This window comes from Panthera pardus, unplaced genomic scaffold, assembly GCF_024362965.1.
Source record: "Panthera pardus isolate Hobbes unplaced genomic scaffold, ASM2436296v1 HiC_scaffold_15, whole genome shotgun sequence".
Classification (NCBI taxonomy): domain Eukaryota; kingdom Metazoa; phylum Chordata; class Mammalia; order Carnivora; family Felidae; genus Panthera; species Panthera pardus.
In genome coordinates, this window is record NW_026526710.1 from 33,251,878 (window position 1) to 33,273,935 (window position 22,058).

A 22,058-nucleotide genomic window follows, 5' to 3' on the forward strand; every position below is an offset into this window, starting at 1 on the left:
TGATTACACTCAAAACTAGATCCATTGCAGACCCTTTCATAGTGAGTTAATTCAGTCAAAATTTGGACGTTGCGTGCAAACTGGGTCAAGAAACGGGACATCAAGTCCTGCTGGGTTTTTCTCTGCCTCTTTCTAAATCCATCTCACTTTTTCCCACCCCTACTATTCGTGCCCTACTGACAACTTAATGTCCTGGTAATAATAATCATAACTGATTTGTTAGTATCAGTCATTATTTCTTGTTTAAAGGATAGCAGAAGTCTTCTACCTGGTGTCTTTCTAATCCATCCTGTGTCTTTCTAATCCTTTCTCCTGAATGCTGTCAGAACAATAGCCCTAAAATATAAATCTAACTGCGTTGCCCCCCTCGCTACAAACCGTCGCCCACAGGTTAAAATTCAAGGAGTTACCTTGAAATACATAGTCACCAATCAATGAGACCTTATCTACCTCTGTTCAATTTTTTCCCTTCTTCTGTTTTCACAGTGCTTCCCATTCCCTTGGCTATTTCAAGGATCCTGTGCCTTTTATGATTTAGCTGTTTCTTGTGCCTGGAATGCCCTTTCCCCACCCTCCTCTTCTCCTTCCTTGCTGTCGAAACTCCCATTCATCCAGAAAGCCTCCACTCAGGCTGTGTAAGGTGCTCTTGCAATAGTACCTTGGCCCACCTCCAGCAGAACGCTCCCTGCATTCAGTGAAATGATTTGTTCACATCTGTTCTCCCATCAGACAAGTAGCATGTCAATTTTTTCCCTCCAAAGCAAGAGATCAGCTCTCTTTTATCTATTTCTGCTCTTCTAACGTAGTCCTAAGTCACACAGTGAGTGTTCAACAAAATCTGAACAAAACTGGGTAGGAACAGGGCCAGGAGGGTTTCAGGGGGTCTCTGAGAGAATCCAAATTGGTGGTATCCAGACCAGAGCTTTGGCGACTTCTGTGGCTGAGGGGTGTGGATGGGAGATCCTCAGGGGCTTTACGGAAGGAGAAGATGTGTGCCAGTGGCCGGTCATGGGTGTTCATCCGATGTTGTTGCCATCATCTCCAGCAGTATGGCTAACACCGATTGGATTTATACAATGTGCTGGGGATGCTACTCTCCTTATATGGTGATTTCATTTAGTCATTATTTCTAGCTCCATGAGATAGGTATCCGGCCTTGTCCCTTACTTATTGATGAAGAAACTGAGCTTTAGAGAAATTGAGTAACTTGCCCAAGGTCACACAGCTCATAGTTGGTTGCATGAGAAGTGGAACCAGGTCATATGATTAATTCTTATCTTATCTAAGGTAGTTATGATTCCCATTTTAGTTACCGAACCCCAAGTTTGGCTGTCCATCACTTGAAAGGTCGATACTCAAGAGACGAGTGTTGACTGGAAAGGAATATAAGCTTTATTCAGGAGGCTGGTCACCTGGGGGGAAGGAGGACTCTTGTCTAAAAGCCAACTCCGTGGTTTCTGACTAGACAAGAGGACTTTAATAGGTCAGGGGGTCGTTGATCAGTAAGGGTATGTAGTGACCTACAACATCTCCAGATTCTGTGTAGATTTTGTGGTGCCTGTTTACAGTTTTCAGTGCTTGAGGGTTTTGCAAGAAGTCAAATTCCTGTTCTAATTCCTGCAGGGGCTTTCTATTCTCCTCCTAGAAAGGAATGTAAGATTTCTAGATATGCAAGGAGGGTTAGGAACTCAGTGAACTTAAGAACACCTATTAAAGATCACCATGCTAGTTAGGAAGATCAAGGTGGCCTCATTCTCATTGTTTAATTCCTGTTCATCCCTCAAGATACAACTCCGTTTAGATGCAGAGGAAGCAGTGAAGCAGTTTTTCAATCATTTATTTCAGTTTTAACTTTTTATTTTGAAATAACTTCCAACTTAACAGAGGAGTTGTAAAAGTAATAGAGTATAGCCCTCACCCAGCTACCCCTAGTTTTAACAACTTACAGAGACATAGGACAATGATCAAAACCAAGAAGTTGACATTGGCACAATACTATAAACTACAGACTTTGTTTATATTTAGCAATTTTTCCACTAATGTTGTTTTTCTGTTCCAAGATCTATTCCGGAATCACTTGCATGTTAGTTGACTTCCTGGAATCTCCTTAGTGTCTTCTAATCTTGTTTATCATGGTGCCGACCCTCTGAAAGAGTAAGGCATCTAGGTATTATGCAGAATGTTCCTCGATTTGGATTTGTCTCATGTTTCTCTATGATTGGATTGAGGTGATGCGTGTTGGGGAGGAATCCACATAGGCGATGTGCCCTCTCTGTGTCCATCACGACAGCTAATGACTTGGTAGTGATGATATTAACTACCTTGGTTAATATCAAGGTATATTAACTACCTTGGTTAATATCAAAGTTAAGGTAGCAGAGAAGGGTTGCTAGAGGGTTCTCTAGAGGGTTCTCTGCTAGAGGGTTGACATTTTTTTGTTGTTGTAATTAAGAAATATTTGGGGGGAGATATTTTGAAACTGTGCAACTTAAACTTTCACCGACTAACTTGAACATTCTCCAGTGACTCTTGGCTGAAGCAATTATTCCTGCGGTTTCCTAATACTGATTTTTCCGTTTCCTTCATCCATCCTACAATCATTAGTTGGAATCCTTCTGTAAGGAACAGTTGTTCCTTTTCCTCCTTGTATTTATTTATTCAGTCATGTATTTATAGAATATGGTCTCATGGATATTTACTTTATTCTTTGGGTTATAATCCAATATTATCCTTATTGAATTTTTTGCTCAAATCGTTCCATCCCTGGCCATTAGGAGCTCTTTCAGATTGGCTCCTGTGTTCTTTCTATATGCCCTTCTGCCCTGTTTAGCACTTCTTTACGTTATGGTACCACAGGATGCACCGGGCTTACCAAATGGAGCAAAGTTTAAAAATTAATTACAACTGTATTTGAAAAATAGTATTTCTCATTGGACATTCCATTCGGTGTGTCACTGGCCTTTTAGAAGTTTGGCACTTCTCATGAAGGATTTGCCTTGTATGGCCATAAGAAAACCACAGAAGATAGTAAGCTCTTTGTTTTCCTTTTCCCCCAATGTAAAGTCTTGAAAATTACTATGTAAAGTATGGAATGTAACATTCAAGTCACATAACAACGCCTGCCATTTAATTTCCTTTCAATAAATGTGCAAATGTTCCTTTTCCTGATCAATGTACCCGAACAAATGTAGATTTTTGGAATGGTGCAGCGGGGCATCCTGCAGTGTTCTCTAGAACTTTTAGGATCTGTGTGCTTAATTCCCCTATTTAGATGAATTTGTACTTTACCTGAGGCTTTGCCTTAGTTCAGCAACTGGCTGTCTCTTCCTACAAAGTGAATTAAATTTGAAAAAGTTAAAATTACAAAGTTGCTCTTAGCAGGTAGATTGTGCTGCCGAAATTGTTTAGTCTTTCTAAATGTTTCTCTGGGGGAGCTTTTTCTGAGAAATTAATTTTAAGGTAGGGATGAGAATTCTTCACTCTCAAAGCTCCAGAAATCTAGATTGGTGTGGATTGGGACGTTCTCCACCTGTCACTCATCATCGTTGCTATGCCATTAATCAAGGGAACCCATCTAATTTTAAATTTAGCTTTAATCAGCTCTTGTGCTATTTCCATTTTTATATCACCCATTTATACAAACACCTTAGATTACTTTCAGCATCTCTGTAAATCAGAATTCCAGAAAAACCTAGTCTAGCACACAGATTCTGGGAGGATTTATAGGGAAAGGAGCATTTGGGGGAAGCTCAGTGGAGTTACATCTGTTTTTACACTGGGATGGAATCATAGTGTTTCAGCCAAAGATCACAATAAGATGAAAAGAAAAATCAATAAAAAGTTAGGCTAAATAACATATTCATGCTGTAGAACACATGAAGGCAAAATTTTATTTTATTTTTCTTTTTATTTTTTAGTTTTTGTAAGTAGGCTTCACGCCCAGCATGGAGCCTAACACAGGGCTTGAACACACAACCCTGAGATCAAGACTGGAGCTGCAATCAAGAGTTGGGTGCTTAACCAACTGAGCCACCCCCACACGCTGCCAAATTTTAAATATGATAACCATTGTCATGATAGAGATGCCATATAATGAATTTTCTCTGGTCTTAATAGAAAAATATGTCAATTATGTAGGCGAAAAACATTTTATTTGGATCGCATATAAAGAATCTGAGATAGTAATTAACTGTTAGGGATTCTGTTTAGTCTTCCCAGACTTTCCTAGCGAGGTAACCAAGTAAATGTTGCATGATTCGCATGAACTGCAAGAGGGTTTCAAATGAAACCCAGTAACTGTGAATTTATGAACATTTACATCCATGAGTTCATTTGTAGATTGATTATTTGGAACTCAGCAGACATTTTCCCACAGAAAGACTATCTTAGTGGTTGTCTTCCCAGGTAATTGGACAAAAGCCTCTTTCGTCCACGATACATTTAACGTCTGGATGAACTGTAGTATGTTAATTATACCAAATTGCCATTTTTTGTATTGCCGCTATGAAGCTTTGCCGTTAGGGTCCTACCTCTGGTGACTGTTGAGTAAGCTAGGAGTTCACAGAAAGCCCCAATGTAACATTCTCTCTCGTTCTCATTGTAAGGTGGGGGAAAAGCAGGGCTCTGATGGCAAAAGTAGAGGCTTCCTATAGTTAGGGTACATAATCCAGAATCCCCATCACTCCGTCTCTCTCATTTTGTATAAAATCGGCATTCTAAATTAGGAAACCAGGGAAAATTTCCCTCTGCATTACTTTGTAAATAGGGGGGTTAATACGTCCAGATCTAATGATATGAGAACATTCCATGGTAGAAAACACTATCTATCATCTACTCTATTGATCTGCAGCTTTAGACCGACTGTGGCTGCCTCCACTTCATAAAAATGAAACTGTAGTAGGCAAATATTTTGAAGATCACAAAGTTCTCTGCAGGGAAAAGAAAGTGTTTATTCATCTTCCTAAGGAGTATATGCCAAATTATTGTTTTTTTGAAGGATTCTACAGAAATGGTCCTGGAAACGTTCCACTTTAGCAACTATCATTTAATGAATTTCAGACACTATGTAATGTTGGCAAGGAAAATCCTCCTAAAGCTCAAAAAACTCATACCTGATGTAGGGTAATTGAATTAAAGCACTATTGTGAAAGACTAAGTACACTTATAAAATATGAATGTCTGTCCTGCTGTACCCTCTCCCAGATGATGATGCTTAGAAAATTAATGTATTTTTACATAAATATGAGTAATAATAGCTAACATTTATTATGTGCCGGGCACAACCGGAAGAGCTTAACATGTTTGATTCTCATGCAACCCCACGAAAAGGGTGATGTGGTCATCCCCACTTTGCAACTAAGATACGGAAGCCCTGAAGAATAACTTACTCCAGAGCCAGCAGATTCCAGAGCCAGGTTTAAACTCAGCTCTTAAACACATCGGCTGTGCAGTTTCTATATAATTAAATATAATACATAATTATTCTATTTACTACCAGCTTAAAGTTTCCATATAAGCATAACGGTATCTGGATACGGATGTCGTTATTCGTTGCTCATTTCGAGGTTTTTATTAGGCTCATTTCTGCTTCCTCTTGGACAGGCTCTCATAATGGTTCCCCTAGGCATTGGGGATTTCTGTACATTTGCAAAGCCCTCTTCCTAGTGGTTTAGGCCCTAGGCTCCATTAATCTTGCATACTTGTTTGCAGTGTTTTTGTATCAATTAAAGGAAGCATGAGCATTACATGATAAATTAAAAAAAAAAAAACCAAATATATCAGAGTGCATTCATTCAAAGGATTGGTGACTTCTTGGAAAGGAGAGATATTCAAGTAAATACCTCTATGCAGGTCAGTACAGTTCTACTGTTTACCTGGTTATGACCATGAGCAGTTACCTAACCTCTCATCTGTAAGATGGGTATAATAGACTTAAGGGTATTTTGTTTTTGTTTTTGTTTTTTGAATCTGGAGTGATAGAATGTGTGTAAAAGGGCTTAAGAGTGCCTGGCAGATAGTAAGCACCTAATAAATGATAGTTATTTTTGCAGGTGAAGATGACTGTGTTGTTCAAGATCTTTTTGGAACTACTCTTTGAACCTCCTTCCAAGTTGGCACGTTAAACTATTCCAAGAATTCTGTTGAGTGTGCTTACGGTTAAAACTCAGGGTTTTGGTTTCGTTTGGTTTGGGTCCGACGTCCGATGACCCTGACTCTAGCTGACCTCCCCATTCATTAGCTTGGTGCGAAATCATTTTGTCTCCCTCAAAAAAAAAAAAAAAAAGCAAAAACAAAACAACAATAATCCATTTCACCAACATGAGTACTCGCAGTTTTTGAAGCGATTGCCCCATAATGAGGCATATGCTCTTAAAAGAACTTCTCAGATAAGTGCCTTAAAAATGCTTCTCACCATGGCTGCAATACTGGAAAGAGAAAACAAGAGAGTAGGACCCGCACACGTGTTACTGTGTAAGTTCTTTATTTGGACCCATGAGTCTGTTCCCTGCGAGCAGGTGTGGTTTCCTGCACTTACCCCTTTTCCATCGGGCAGTGTGACCAAGTCAGCAGCCCCAGCGGATTAGCTATTAAGGGCTCTCGGCTGCTTCTTTCCCAGCTCATCTGTGGAGTTACAGGTTCAACACCTGCTTCTCCCCACCACCCTGAGTGAGGGTTGAGGGCCATCCTCCTTCACTTTGTCAAGTGGGCTGGTTCTCCAAGGGCCCCGCTGCTCTGCTTCTGCATCCTGAAGTCCCCTGAGGTGCCACGAAGGGAGGCGGGGACCCCAGGGCCCTCTGGGGGGGGGGGTGCTGAGGAGGGTGGCCAACAGGTATTACTGTGAGCTGCCCTCATAACTGCAATACCATTGTATGACACTTCCGTTTACTAAGTGCTTTTTAAATCAATTAGTTCATTTAATCCTCTCAATAGTCCTTGAAGCGGGTTTAGTCATTCAGTTTAGAAATGAGAAAGGAGATACACGGAGATGAAGCTACACGCTCCAAGCCGAGGTTAGGACGCTGGCGCGTGGGAGAGCCCGCAGGCTGACTCCAGGCCCCGTGCTCAGTCCCCCACGTGGGGCCACGGGCGGACGCAGAGACTCAGGGTCTGCCCGGCTTTCCCTCAGCCCATCCCTGAGGTCTGATGTATAAACGTCTCATTTTCCTGCCCTTCAGGTTAACAGGATTAATCGCTGACATCCAGAGAGCCAATGGCATTCAGTAGTGAAGTCCAGAGGCCGACGCTCTCCTCTGAGGGAGAGTTGGGTCACTCTCCCTCCTAGACTGGCAACATTTCAGGTGTCAAATGTTCCTACTTCAGCCACGCTGCTAGGTGTGTTTCTCCATGGCAAGGTTTTTGTTTCTCCTCAGTCCCTGTTTGCAAATGATACAGATGAATATTTGAGTGCCCCCTATGAACCTTACCGAAGTGCCCAAGATCTGAAAAGCCTTGTTGATTTGGGGTCTATGCTTCTCATTTTCCTTTGTGTCATGCAGAAGTAGAGGGCCCCTCGCAACCACCTGCACAGGCAGCCACTTAAGTATATGGATTGAGGTGTTTCCAATAATGACAGTCCACTGGTGTTGATTTCTCATAGACGGTCGCTGACTGTCTCCTACGTGCCAGGAGGTGTGCTAGTTGGGGACATCCTGGTAAGCGGAAGCAATGCCGTCCTCAATCTCATGAAGGGAGACAGTGGTTCCTTCGGAAATCACACACATACACGCACACACATACACAAGCACAATGCATTGTTGCAGTGGAGGCAATGCTGGAAAACAGAGGGACTGGTGCTATCAGAGCCCCTAATGGGGATAGGTGACCTCGTTAGGGAATGGAAAAGAGGAATGGAAAAGTGGCCAGTCGGCTCAGAGCAGAGTTAGGGGTATGGTTCAGGAGCCTGGAGAGGACTCAAGGCATTGAAGCTGCATTCGTGGGTGTTGTCCTCACCCTGGAACAGTGGGATGGGAATGTTCAAAGCAGGGGGCCACAGCATCAGCCTTACATCTCTGAGAGTTTAAGCATGCTGGGGTGGGTGGGGGGAGGCTGGATTAGAAATCTGACAAGAGATTATTATAGAACGGAGGGCAAAGATGGGGCGACATGGGCAGATCCAGGAGATGAAGGTAAAATGCAAAGGAGTTGGTAATAGATCTGATAAAGGGGTTGAAAGAGAGCAGGTGCCAGGAAGAGACCAGGGTTTCCAACTTTCGTGACTGAAGATTGGTGGTGTCATTCACTAAGCTCTCTACTACCTGGTGCTAGGAGTTTTTTCAGGTTTTTTTTTAAAGGGTTAATGTGTCATGCTGTGCATTCTGGAAAATACAAATATGAGTAAGAGATACTCGCTGCCCCCCCCCCCCCCAGAGCTTGCAGTATAGCACTGGGGGGCAGGGAGAGTGGTTGAGATACTCTGTCTCCTAAAACTTATTTAAATTATGGCTGTTTCATAAAGTTGGCAATGGTCACACACACAGATCTTCCTTCCAGGGGGGTGGAGGCCTTAGAACTTGGGTGCCCTGGTAGACGAAGAGCCTGGGAATGAGGAGACATTCTTGGCAGAGGAAGGAATGGCCTGATGACCTTGGAAAGGCACCGTGAATCACTGAATAAAACCTTAATGCAGACCAAATGGAAAAACACAGTACAGGCTTCAAGCTTGAAATTACAGAATTGAGAACTCATCTTTCATGGGCATGCCAAGTACAATCAAAAGAAGTGGACCATTTATTGGGCACAAGTGGGATGAGAGTGATTTGTGAAGACAGAGGGTACGTTGCAACTTCTTTTCCTCCAGCAGCCTTTTAAAAGTATTCACTGCCCGATCGTTGCTAAATCTTTATAAGTATCACCATGGCAACCATTGATATGAAAAATAATATTAGCCTGGACACTTCCGCTTCGGTTGATCTGACATTTTCCGCCACTGATGGTCAATTTCATTGTTTGTGCAGATGAGTAAGGAGGATCCTGCTTGGATCCTGTCAGATTTTCTTTTGTCCTGGGAAGATGAACGCTGGTTAAATCCACCCGGATGTTAAGTAATGACCCAGCGCCATTTTGGGGAGGTGTGGCTTTCCCATCTTTTCATCTCTGGGGACGTGGTGGGAGGTGCAGCCGACTGCTGTCATCTGTGTTGGCTCAGGGATGAGGATGGAGAGTGCTTTAGGGTGGTTGGGAGATTTTGCCGAAATCACTTCCACCAGTGGGCGTGGAGGAGGGACGCTGCGTAGAACGATGCACACACTTCTATCATAGGCCCACTGTTCTTTCTTGTATTTAGTTTCTTCCTTCTGAAGCTCTTCCTTCTAGTGTCTAAAACCAATCTGGGGCACCTGACTCCTCAATTCTGTATTTTCTATTCCTCTAATCACTCTTCTCCCCAGAGTCTCACATTTTATAATCCCTACTGCTTTCTTCATTCCTTCATCCAACAAATGCACGTTGAATGCCTTCCCTACACCAGGCACTGTTCTAGGTAGCTGGGACACCAGTGAAAAGGGGCCCAGAACCCGTCTTTGTGGGACTTAAGCTGAATGGTGGGAGACAGGCAATAAATATAATAAGGAAATGGTGAGTATGTTCGGTGATAAGGGGAACCAAGTGGATAAGGGGTAGGAGTGCTGGGGTAGCCCAGGCCAAGATTTAATAAGCTTATCGGGGTAGGCCCTTTCGAGAAAGTGATACATGAGCAGGCACGAAGGAGGTGAGGATGTTAGCACAGGACGGAGAGAAGCCTGCTCACCTGAAGAGCTGCAAGGCCAGGGTGAGTGAGACAGGCAGTGTGGATGGGAGATGTGCTCAGACGGTAGTGTGAGATAGCATGCGGTGGGATGATGCAGGTCCGGGGGCCTTTGGGGCCTTTGTACGTACGTGTATGACTGACACGATCCGGTTTGTTCTACTGGGATCACAACACCTCTTTGGAGAATGACTAGAAAGGACCCAGGTGCAGAAGAGAGAAATGCGGCGAGGCTGTTGCAAGAACCAGGCGAGGGACAATGGTGGCTTGCGTCACAGTGCTAGTGGTGGGGGTGAAGAGAAGTGGTTAGATTCTGGATAAATTTTGAAGGTAGGGCCACTAGGATTTACCGAGGGATCGGAGAATTCCCCTTTGGTCTTTTTCTCAAGCTGTAAGGAGTAGGACAATGCTCTTGCTTAGTAAAATCGATACAAATCTATAGAGGAATTCCACTCATGCTGCCACTTTTTAAATTTAATATTTCCCTTCCTGTAGAGGAAATCCCAACTGAACATATATGGAATTCTGTAAGAACAATTTAGCATCATGGTTAAGAGCACAGTTTGCAGAATAAAATTGACTGGTCCCAGATGTGTGACTAAGGGCAAGTTAGTTAGCTGCTCAGTGGCCTCAGTTTTATCCTTCCTAAAATATGGACCATAAGAGCTCCTGCCTCATAAAACGGTGAGGAATGAAGAGAAAATACACATATGAAGTGCTTAAAATCATGTGGCGTATACTGTATTAAAGAAAAGTTAATAGTAATGGTTATTATTTTATTAGCATTTGCCTTATGTTCTTTCAGTAGCTTCTTAAACTATAAACGACCTGAGTATTTTTTTCTATATTAGCGTTCTTAGAGATCTTTCAGAGAACTTTTCTGTTCTCTAAAATGTCCCTGGTAGTAGAGAGTCATTCCTTAACTCAGTGCTTCTCTGCATTCACAGTGAATGCAATGTTTCTCATTGAAGTGCATTATTGTACTGTAAACTTCCCATTCTTGAAAGTCAAAAAGCACAGTTGAGTATTGGCGATTTCATGAAATCTAACTAAATATGTATGTATGTGTGTGTATTTGGTTCTCTAGTTAGAGACCTTACAGGTCCAGCTAAGGAGTTAGATCACCCAAGACCATCCTGGTCCTACTGGCCATTGTGTAACCCTGGACACGTTGAACCTGCTTCTGCCTCATTTCCCCATTCTCTAAAATAGGGGGGATCAGAGAATCTAACTCCCAAGGTTCTTGTGATGGTGAAAGGTAGTCTCATAGAACAAGAGCTTGTAAAACAGCTCTCGCACACACACACACAAAATGATCAAAACATTTTGACTCTTAGTACAAATAATGATCCCTGGGCTGGGTGCCATGATGTACTATCCCAGTGCCTGCCTGAACCCTCCTGGGGAAAATGGCTAGCTCCCATTCATAAAACATTAGGATTATATCTATTTAGACATGATTTCCTATAGACCCCTCTAATTTTTTTCAAATATTTTTCATGAGTTTCATCAAAAAGTACATGCTGGAAACGTCTATTAATTTATCACTTAAGATAATCATGAGTGCTCATGTGTATTTTCTCTGTCTCACACAAGAACTTGGAATAAAACCATGAATGATAATTTTTTTCTTTGGAGTGTTTGAAGAGCTGTTGAAATCTTCGTCATGATATTTAGTGTGTTAGGCGTTCTTTATGCCTGTTGTTAAATATGCCATCACTTTACTGACACATTACAATGAAGTGGGCAGCCAGCTATAGTAATGGGTTTCCCCTGAAAAGTGTGAGTACCAACAAATCTGATGGTAGGCATGACCAGGAAACCAAATGTGTTCAAAAAACCAGCTAGTTTTATAGAGGATAATGGGTACATGCATGTGTAAGCCAATGGTTTTTATCAAGTACTTCAGGTAGTCTTTCAAAGGACATAAATAGGTAGCCAATATCTGCTAATTAATTATTAATAATCTATATTAATTCTATTAACATTTACTTTTATGGCACCTTTCTTTTGAAGAATTATGAATATTCAATTTTGTGATTTTTACTCCTGTTCTTCCACTCTGACTACACATAAAATTCATTTGGAAAAGGTTAAAAAAAATACTGATACCTGGGTGGTACTTTCTAAAGGTTCTGATCTAATTGGTTTAGGGTGGATCTCAGGCATCAGTATTTTAAAATTATACTTTTAATTTAAGCTTTTTATTATAAACTATGTCAAATGTACACAAAGTAAAGAGAATTGTAATAATAAGCCCATATGTATCTATCACCCAGGCATGATAGTGAACTTCGGTTGCTATCTTTTTTGGGTGCCTATGTGGCTCAGTTAGTTGAGCATGGAACTCTTGAATTTCAGCTTAGGTCATGATCCCAGGGTCGTGGGCTCAGGCCCCATGTCAGACTCCGCACTGAGTGTGGACAGTACTTGGGATTTTCTCTCTCTCTCTCTCTCTCAGAAGATAAAGAAAGGAATACATGAAGTTTAGTTGCTGTTTTTTAAGTGTTCCTGTAAGTGATTCTTCTAATGTATAGGCATGGTTGAGAACTATCACATGATTCTGTTTTTTTAATGTTTATTTATTTTGAGGGGGGATAGGGGCAGAGAGAGAGAGGGAGAGAGAGAATCCCAAGCAGGCTCTGCACTGTCAGTGCAGAGCCCAACGCATGGCTCCATCTCCCAACCCCTGAGACCACGAACTGAGCTGACATCAAGAGTCGGTCACTTAAGTGACTGAGCCACCCAGGCGCCACCCCCCCCATCACATTCTTCTAATAAAATAGAAAATGGAAGGAATAATTTCAATGCATATTGATAACAAGAAAAGCTGAAATTTGCCCAAGGCCACATATCATGATTTTAATGTATCATCTAGTACTCTGTTCATTGAGCCCTAATGGTGTTCATGGGCATATATGTAATATGGTAGGTGTATGCCTGATTTTGTTAAACAGTGGAATAATTTGGGAATGGGCATTGAAACACCTGGAAAAAATTCAGGAAAAGGCTTGAAATATAATGGTTTCCTAGGTAGAATTTTTATACCTTGACTCAGTATCATCCTCGGCCACCTAAGGTCACTCTGCAAAACCTGGCTCAGAGATAAGAAGGGTCTGATGAGTAAGGGTAGGACAAGTAGATTAAATTTATTAAGCAGAGAAAACATGTGGGAGGGGAATGGACGGTGGATACTGTCATCAGATTCGCAGAGAAAAAGCCCTAAGCCAATGGCAAATGAATCTCAACCTATAGCAAAGAAGTTTTGTCGGAAATGCCATAACATGTAAATATATATCAATCTGTGTGTTTTAATGAAGTCAACGTTTGAGGTTCTACCTCAACAGTGAGGCATTGTGGACAATTCCTGGTTTCTGAGTGGCAAACACTTGGAAAACAATTTGATCTCAGAGTTGGACATAACTTTATTTATTTATTTATTTATTTATTTATTTTAATTTTTTTTCAACGTTTTTTATTTATTTTTGGGACAGAGAGAGACAGAGCATGAACGGGGGAGGGGCAGAGAGAGAGGGAGACACAGAATCGGAAACAGGCTCCAGGCTCCGAGCCATCAGCCCAGAGCCTGACGCGGGGCTCGAACTCACAGACCGCGAGATCGTGACCTGGCTGAAGTCGGACGCTTAACCGACTGCGCCACCCAGGCGCCCCCATAACTTTAAATATGACATTGCCAAAGTGCCCACCTGACGGAGGACTCTATTCTGGGGCAATACTGACATTATGGTATCTCTTTGAACATTCTAGGCGGAGAGCCTACTGCTCATAAGATAGCCTGATGCACATTTCAATAGCAACCCTCTTTTATTGAGCTGAAATCTCCTCATTCTTTAACATCTCTTTTCATGAAAGAAAGTATTTCTGATGCCCCCAATGCTGTCTTTTTACCTAAATATAGGTAGATGTAGTGCTAGAATACAATTTTTCATGCTTCTAGGTCTCATCGACTATAAAATTAAAAGAACCTTACGAAGCCATATGAAAAATGTAAGAACCTTACAGTAAACCATTAATTTAATGGGATTAATGATACTGTTTTTCTGAAGCAAAATTCTTCAGGTTGTACTTAAGGGTAGAAAGATACAGCCTCTGGTCAATTTCTTTATTTATTGTTCATTAGTTTCCACTCATCAGTGCAGGGGGTGTCTGTTTGCATATGTATGTTAAACCAGAATGTATTCATAATTGAAAGTCTCCCTTTGCAGGGTTTGAGATCGTCAAGTCTCACACTTAACCAAAACTGCCAGCAATTAGTTCTCCATTTCCTGTTTTAATGAGACATCCCTTGGCAACTTTGTAAAGATGTTTTGTGCACTTGGAAATTAAGGTCAGAGTTGTAGTTTTACTGCAATCTTCAATAAATGGGCATCTAATCCAATTATTGCTGGAATTGGGTACAGAACAATCTTTCATTGTTATTTATTACTATACTTACTGCTAATGAACTGCTGTTGCAAATTGATGCATACGACAGGATCCAAGCAATAACTCTTGCAAAGTGCGTGCTGACTTGCAGTGTAGACTCCCTTTAGTTCTGCTCACCTCTATGCCTGACTGAGGCTAACCTCCCACCGCTTGTCTCTGTTCCAACTTCTAGGAAACATCTGGCCTAACACTACACTAACTTTGCCACCTGCGGGATTATTGTTGTGTGCTGGTCTCCTGGGTCCTGGGACCTTGTTAAAAGTGTCTGCTCTCTGGACTCCAGAGGTTCTTTTTTTTTTTTTTACTTTTATTTTTGAGAGAGAGAAAGAGACAGAGCACGAGGTGGGGAGAGGCTAGAGAGAGAGGAAGGAGACGGGAGACACAGATCCAAAGCAGGCTCCAGGCTCTGAGCTGTCAGCACAGAGCCCGACGCAGGGCTCGAACTCACGCACCCCAAGATCATGATCTGAGCCAAAGTTGGATGCTTAACTGATTAAGCCACTCAGGCACCTCCAAAGATTCCGCTTTGCTTAGTCTAAGGCTGGACCCAAGAATGGGTGGTATTAACAAGCACTCTGAGTGATTCTAATGTAATTAGTGTGAATACTTTTATGACTCTCCAAGATTATTGTTGACATGAAAAGTATAAAATTTCAGCTCTTTCCAAACAACCTGGATTCAGAAACTCTGGCATCCTTCTCAGATTTGCTATCAGCTGCAAATAAGCCCACCTTGCATGTTCCAAGTTCACCTTGAACAGGAAAGAGTCAATAGCAGAAGCTTTTTAAAAAATGGCTTTGACCTATTAAACACCAGATTTATTTCAAGGGACACAGATATTCTAGATGATATTTTCCTTGATTCCCAGAATATTCTAGATGCTGTGGACTAGAGTGGAATCACATTTTCAGGTTGTACCCATGCAGTTAAAGTATGTAAGTACAGTGAGGTAATTGGAAAGGGGGAAAAAAAGTGCTGGAAAGCAGGAATCAAATTAAAAAGCACAGCTGACATTTTTCTTGGTGTAGTTCTAGCTGTGTACCTCTTAATTTATAAAGTTAATTATGGCATGTTTGCCTGAAGAGGGTAACATAAACCTGGAGACAAAGTTAAGTTAATAAACCAGACATATGAATGCGTCTTATTACCCGTTTTTTTTTCTTCTTCAGCTAATTCTTGTTGATTGCTGTTAGGAAAAAAATATAATAGATGGTTAGGATTATTTACAACTTTATAGGAGACTGAGAGGCTTGCTGGCATTTATTTTATGTCCTTTGGGGCAAAGTGATTGAAATGTTAAGTGTCTTAGTATAACCCAATATAGATCATGTTTGATATATCACAGTAGTCTCAGATGGTGATAGTTTGGGAGTTGAATTTAGCAATTTTATAGGTTACCAACTTCCATTCTTTATATTTTGCCATTATATATAAACTGGCCAAATTAGTCTTAATGGATTTTTATTTTTACTTAAGGGGAGAAGAGAATTGAGCATTTAAACTTTATAAAGAACCAAGGATTAGAATAACCTTAAATTTTTAAAAAATTATTCTATTTAAAAGTGCTGAGATTTCTAAAATTTACTTGAAATGTAAAAAGTAAAAAAAAAAAACTTAGTAAGTTTTTGTATATTTTAATACAGTGGAATTTACACAATATGGATTGGCCCTACCTTTATGACTAATATTTTTACAAGAGTATAACATAAAGACAGAAAGGAGGCAAATATGAAATTCTGATGAATAGGAGTGATTTTTTAAAGTGATGTGTAGGCATGTCTAAACTTGCTTCTTCGCATGTGTACATATTTTTGTACATTTTATGCTGCATTTATAATTATTGGTGGTTTTTTTACTTCATTTTGCATCTGTGCTCTGCATGTATACAGACCCCAGAAATGATGTATACAAACCCTGAATGAAGACAGCATCTGGAAGCTTTAACGAGCTATAAACTTGACACTATTCTGAAACCCCAGAAATTCCTAAACAAATTTTTATTTCATTAGAATAAGCTTGTTGCTTTTGAATGAGGCATTAATCCCCATACTTCCCTCATTTGTTGTCCCTGGTAAGGCTGTGGCTGAAGACTTTGTATCCTGATTTCAAGGACTTGATATGCAATTCAGGCGCCTGACATTATCCTGAGCATACAACACGCCTTAACTAGTTACTGCAAATGTGGCTAACATTTTACTAAAGCATTCTAGCTTGAAAAACAGTCAACTTGAAGTGCTGGAGAATACAGAAATTTTAAAAAGTATCACAGTGCTTTATGTGATGGTAGTCTGAGGTTGTCAAAGAAGGCAAATGAGTGTTGTATGTCTATTAGAGTGGCCACATTCGTAGGGTTTGGTGGGTCTTTGATACTCTTCTAAGCCTCATGCTGGAGGGCAAAGTTCTGATGTATTCACTGGACAGATTCTTTGCCATTTCTTTCTGGGGTCTTGTTGATGAGGCTGACCGTAGGGCCGTGATACAATCTGCAAATTCTGCCCTTGCCGTGGCTATCGGGTTGGAGTTCTCTTTGCTCAACAGATAGCAGAGCAGAATACCGATACCAATGAGTCAGTATGCTGATGACACCCGTGGTTGGGTAGAGGTTTGGGGACATCCTGTTTCTATGGTTTGGGGTGAAGTTTCACACACGTCTTTTACCAGAAGTTAGCTATACCCCTCTTCTCTGTACCATGGCTAGATATCTAGATGGCTTGTTGGCCTTCAGTAATATATTCCGTGTGGAGTAGAATAATTTATTCTACTAGATGGATGTGGCAGGGTAAGCCTTAGTATGGTGCTTGAGACCAGAACAGGCATCCTGAGACGTGGGCTGGAGTCATGGAATCCTTGCCCACGTTTCTTGGATTATTTCGGTGGATAGAGTAAACTGGGAATCTGACGGACTGGGTTTGCAGGACAAATCTCTACTAACTCTAGAACTGTGTGAAAGGTATTCCCTCAACCTAAGAGCTGCATTTCTGTAACTTACTGGAAAAGCACCAGAAGGGGTTTCATACTGGTAAGAATAAGGGCTTCTCTAGGGTTACAGGTGGCTTCATTTTTGGTAGTAAGAGGGATGCAGGGAGAAGTTAGTCTTTATGAAAGAAAGCAAATCCAACTGTAATGGGATCATCACCCTGCTTTCTACTTAATTTTGTTACTTTCCTTCTCTTTTCCATGTAGAAAAGCGCATAATTAAGTTTCCCGATAAGAGTTAAAAAAGGTTTTTCGTGATTGCTTTTGCTCAGCAGGTATTGACAAGTGATCGTGTCTTTTTATTTTATAGACCCCTAGTATTTTTGAAGCATAAGGAATGTTGGAGACAGGCTCTTATATCATACATAAGGAAACTCAGCCCTCAAATATAGTGACAGTTGAGCCCATTGGTCAACATCCATTTATTTAGCAAAAATGTTCAGGGCTTGGCTTGCAATGTGCTCAGTGAGGCACTGTGGGGAGACAGAGAGGACTATGAGGGGCTCCTGCATATTAGTAAGGTAGAAGTAAACATTTATTACAGAGATAGGAGCATGTTCCCGGTAGAGCTGAATGTTGTACATGAGTTTTTGTTTGGTATTTTTCGATCTGTGCTAGGAAAAACAAAAAAGACAAGCTGAGAGCCAAAGATTTGCATAGCAGTTGTTTCCCAGATTTACTGTTTAACTATGAAGCAGTATGGTTTTTACTCCAAAATTTGAATTCGTGGGATATTAGGATAATTAGCTAGGTACTTCTAACTTTTAAAAAAATAGTATTTAGTATTCTCACGTTTTCTCCCAAGGAAATAGACATCTGTACGTTTTTGCTGATTTTCTCCATCACCAGAAAGAATACGATTTGTGAATCAGGGAGAAAACAGTTTGCTTTCGATTTAAAAAAAAAAAAAAAAAAAACAGCAGAAATATGGCAATAAAGTGAATGAAAATATGAAGCCATCTGTGTCTGAAATGATAATGTCAACTTGGTTTTTGTTGTAAACAATACAATTTGTTCAAGTCCACTTCTAAAGGAGAGCGTTTCACACAAACATGGAAGAAAAGCCTTTCTTCATTCACAGATCTGACATGCCACAAAGCCATATACGTACAAATCTGGTATGTGTTCTCCTGTAGCCCAGACAGAAAATTAATACGGGTAGTCCCCAGATATATCTTCCAGCATTTGAACTATCACCTTTATCTGTCACTTGACACTTCAGGTCCTTGTTACCCGTGACACTTGAGGCAATGCCAACATCGCTTCCTATCAGCGTCTTGTATTTGCCTATGCATTCTCCAGGTCACCAGCTTCTTTTTCCTTTGCCAGAACTTAAGCCACATTCTCTTGCTTCGAATTTCCCAAAGCTGCACATCTCCCACAGGATGCAGGTTCGGAGACTCCATAGCAACATAGCAACCGTGATTTTCCAACCTTCTCTCCCACGCCACCTGAAAAAGGCCCCCCCTCCCCCTTTCTAGTGCTTTTGCCCTGTCCTAGAAACCCAGGCCAAGTCTCCCCACCTCCAGAGCCCTCACTCACAGACCAAGCCTGTTAATCTCTGCCACAGGCTTTGATTCTGCACCACATCTTTGGCACCCAATAGTAAATGCCATAGTTTTGTGAATCCATCACCCGCCTCTCTCCCCTTAAGTGAGAGGGTGCGTCCCAGAAAGGGTGACCAGGACTATTTAAAGAGGGCCTTAAACACTTTAGTAAATATGCCTTGGCTGCTTGGCTGGAGTTCAGGTGTTGTGACCCTACTCAGAATAATTTCTTTCACTTGTAAATCAGAGCATCCGCCCCCTCCTCTCCCTTGCTGCTGAAAGCCTGGCCGATAATGACTTGCTTCCCTGAACGACTTGGAAGCTTGGGAGACCACCTGTAACTTGTGGACTTCTATGGTGGGAGGTGGGAGTCGGGAGGCGGGAGCTACCAAAAGACAGAAAACCTCTTCCGTCCCCCTTTTAATTCAAGTGTTCCCTATTAGCTTAATATTTCTTGAACACCCACCTGAGCAAAGAGGCCACCAATTTGAATTTTATCTTTAAAAAAAAAAAAAAGGAACATTACTGCAGTCCCTGAGCCTATAAATTACTCACCTGCTGGTCGGGACACCCTCCCCCCGCTCTCACAGGGACTGTCTGGGAGGCGTGAGGAGGGGACAGAGAGCCGGGGCAGTAATCTCAAGTGGAGACCCAAAGGCTAACGCTATTGGCGACTGTCTCGAGGCGTTGTCCCCGCGTCTGCTACCCCTGCGCCAGGACGGAGGGGCCAGTTACAACCTAACTGTCCTAAAGTGCCGCGGTGGCCCCCGCCCCCGCCCCCGCAGCTGGGAGGCGAAGGCAGGACGCCGCCGGCTTGCTCTGCGCCGGCTCTGGGCGTGTGCCCCCGCCGCAGCTCCGCGGAGCCTCCGAGCCGCCTGCAAAGGGGGGCGGGGAGCGGCGGCGAGCAGCCCGCGTCTGCGGCTTCCTCCCCACGCCCGAGCCTCCTGCGCACAGCCGGGAGGACGCGAGCCCGAGCCTCGTCCCCACGCCGCGGCGCGCGGGCTCCCTGCCCAGCCGAGGTAACTTTTCTGGCCGCCGGAGCGGGGGGATCCGAGGGGGGTCTCCGGCTTGAGAGGCGCGGAGGACGAGCCGGAGGCCGGGGGCGAGGCGCGCGGGGTGCGCGGCTGACGCGTGGCTCCGGCGCCGCACGGCCGCCCGAACTGCGGGAGCCCGGCCCCGGAACCCGCCTGCCCTCCGGCCGGGACCCCCGCGGGGCCGGGCCGAGCCGGTGCGCTGCGCGCCGCGCCGGGGACGTGCCCGCTCCGCCCGCCGCTCTGCAGCATCGGCTGGGCCGGCGCGCGGAGCCTGAGCACCGGCCTCCGGCCTGGGGGCCTCCCCCGGAGCCCTGGCCGGGAGGGGCGCTCGGTCCCCGCGTCCCTTCTGCACCAATTTGCCCAGATCCCCCGTTTGGGGCGCCATGTTTTAAGTTACCCCTCGGGCCGGGGGCGAGGGAGAGGCGGGCTGCGCGGGGAGGGGCGGGGGGACCGGGGGCGACACTGCGGCGCCGCCCGGGGCGGGCGGCCGGCCGGCGGGAGGGGCCCTGCGCTCAGCGCGCCGCGGTTTGCGGGCTCGTCCGGGTTGCCTGGCGCGGGCACGGCGCGGGGCCGGTAAGGTGCGCTCGCCACAAAGCATCCCCGCTCGGGAGCGGGCCGGCCGCTTTTATGTAACTTGTCGCCTTCCTGGAACTGGGGCGGCGTCCCCCGGACGGCGGCGGGGGCTGCAACCGGCCCCCTGGGGGAGGAGGAGGGAGCGTCCTAGAGAGGTTGCTTCTGGCCCGGCACCTGCGGCGCCCCCAGCCCCGGCCTGAGCTCCCCTTGCCCCCTGCGTTGGAGCCGGAGCGCGGGGAGGCCGAGGGGCGGGGACCCGCACTGCTCACCTGGCGCTCGAGGGACTGCGAGCGGCCTCGGGAGGTGTCTGCGAGGGCGGCTTTGCGGCGCGTGGGGGTGGGGAGGCCGGGGCTTCGGACCGCGCGAGTCGTGGTCTCAGCCAGTTCCGGGCGGGTGTTTCCCGGCTCCTGCCGTGGGGGCTCGCTCTCTCGGCTTTCGCCTCTCATCTCGCCCTACTTCTTCCCCTCCCCCTTTTCCCTCTCGGCTCCATCCCCCGCCAAGTTCATGGCTTCTGCAATGCGGTGGGTGTGGTTACCTAGTAAATTGTAACTGGTCCTTTGCAGTGCGAGCAGTCTGTTCTTTCGGGGGGTTTTATACCTACGAATCCAAAGTTTTCTAGGGTTTTCTCCTCCAGTTGCAGCCAGGGTTAAAGTTGGAAAGAGATTGTTGCAAACAGAATGATAAAGAAAACATGTGGTATTAATTACGTGTGGAGGCTGGGCTGGGAAATCCTGAGAGGGCCAGGCAGTCCAGCTAATGCACTGCTTCCATTACGTGTTTAAGTTGGTGTTTCAGTGTTTTTACATTAGTCTTGCAGTCCTGCAGAATTGCTTTTGCAGATATCCTGCCTGACCTTTTTGGGGGCTCCTTTCAGCCTCTCTGAGGTGGCTAGGTGTACTGGTGGTTCCCTTCGTTAACATTAACATCCCTGATGGCAGAGTCTTCACTCTTAGTCCTAAGAACATTCTTTTTAAGTTTTACTCTGATACTGAAAGTCTCAAGGGATCAAACATTATAAAATTACGCTTATACCTGGGAGCCCCGGACCCAGGGCCAATTGCTGCAAATTAAGCAGAGAAGCCCCATCAAACGGGAGCACATCAAGCTTGAGTGAACTCTGGGGAATAGGAGGTGATTTATATCTTGACTCAGAGTTTTTAAGAAATGCATCTTAATTTTGGTTTCAAACTTTAAAAAAAAACTTTAGTTGGCTTAACAAAGTTGTGAAAGGAAATAAAGGCTAGATTGAGAAACCCAACTGTAATTGGTTAATTTCACAAAGCACTGATAAAAATGTCTGAATACCAAAGACTTATTTGCATTATAATTTTCTGATGGTTTTGAAAAGCAAAATATATCAGATGCACAAGTTACTGCATCAAGTTTAGCTAATCCACTTCAGGCAAATAATTTTTTGCAAAAAAGGACGTTTTGTGAATGATTTAGCAGTAACAAAAAAAGTAGCCACTTTAATTTGTAATACCCCTTTTAGGTGAAGGATTGAGAAGATACAGGTCAAAAATCAGTGTCTCAGCAAACTGTTTACATTTAATTTTCAAGCCATTTCTTCATGAATGTGATTTAGGCAGTTTTTGTCAATTCCTTACAGTGCTTGGACTTTGGCCAGCTTTGAATTGTGTTGAAACAGAAAACCAGGGAGATAGATAGATAGATAGATAGATAGATATTTTTTTTTTTTACTTGATCAGAAGCTAGTTTATACATATGTTGGTTTTTTAA

General features: G+C 43.5%; 1 protein-coding gene across 4 annotated transcripts in view; it reads left to right on the forward strand.

The window, feature by feature from the left end:
- EPB41L3 (erythrocyte membrane protein band 4.1 like 3) overlaps nt 1-22,058 on the forward strand; it is a 231,194-nt gene that overhangs the window by 64,452 nt on the left and 144,684 nt on the right. The window contains exon 1 of one of the 4 annotated variants that reach the window (XM_053902414.1): nt 19,520-19,730. The exons of the other annotated variants lie outside the window; for them this stretch is intronic. The gene's annotated coding sequence lies outside the window, so the exon portion shown is untranslated. Of the gene's footprint in view, nt 1-19,519; nt 19,731-22,058 lie in introns of those variants that run through there. 4 annotated transcript variants of the gene reach the window in all.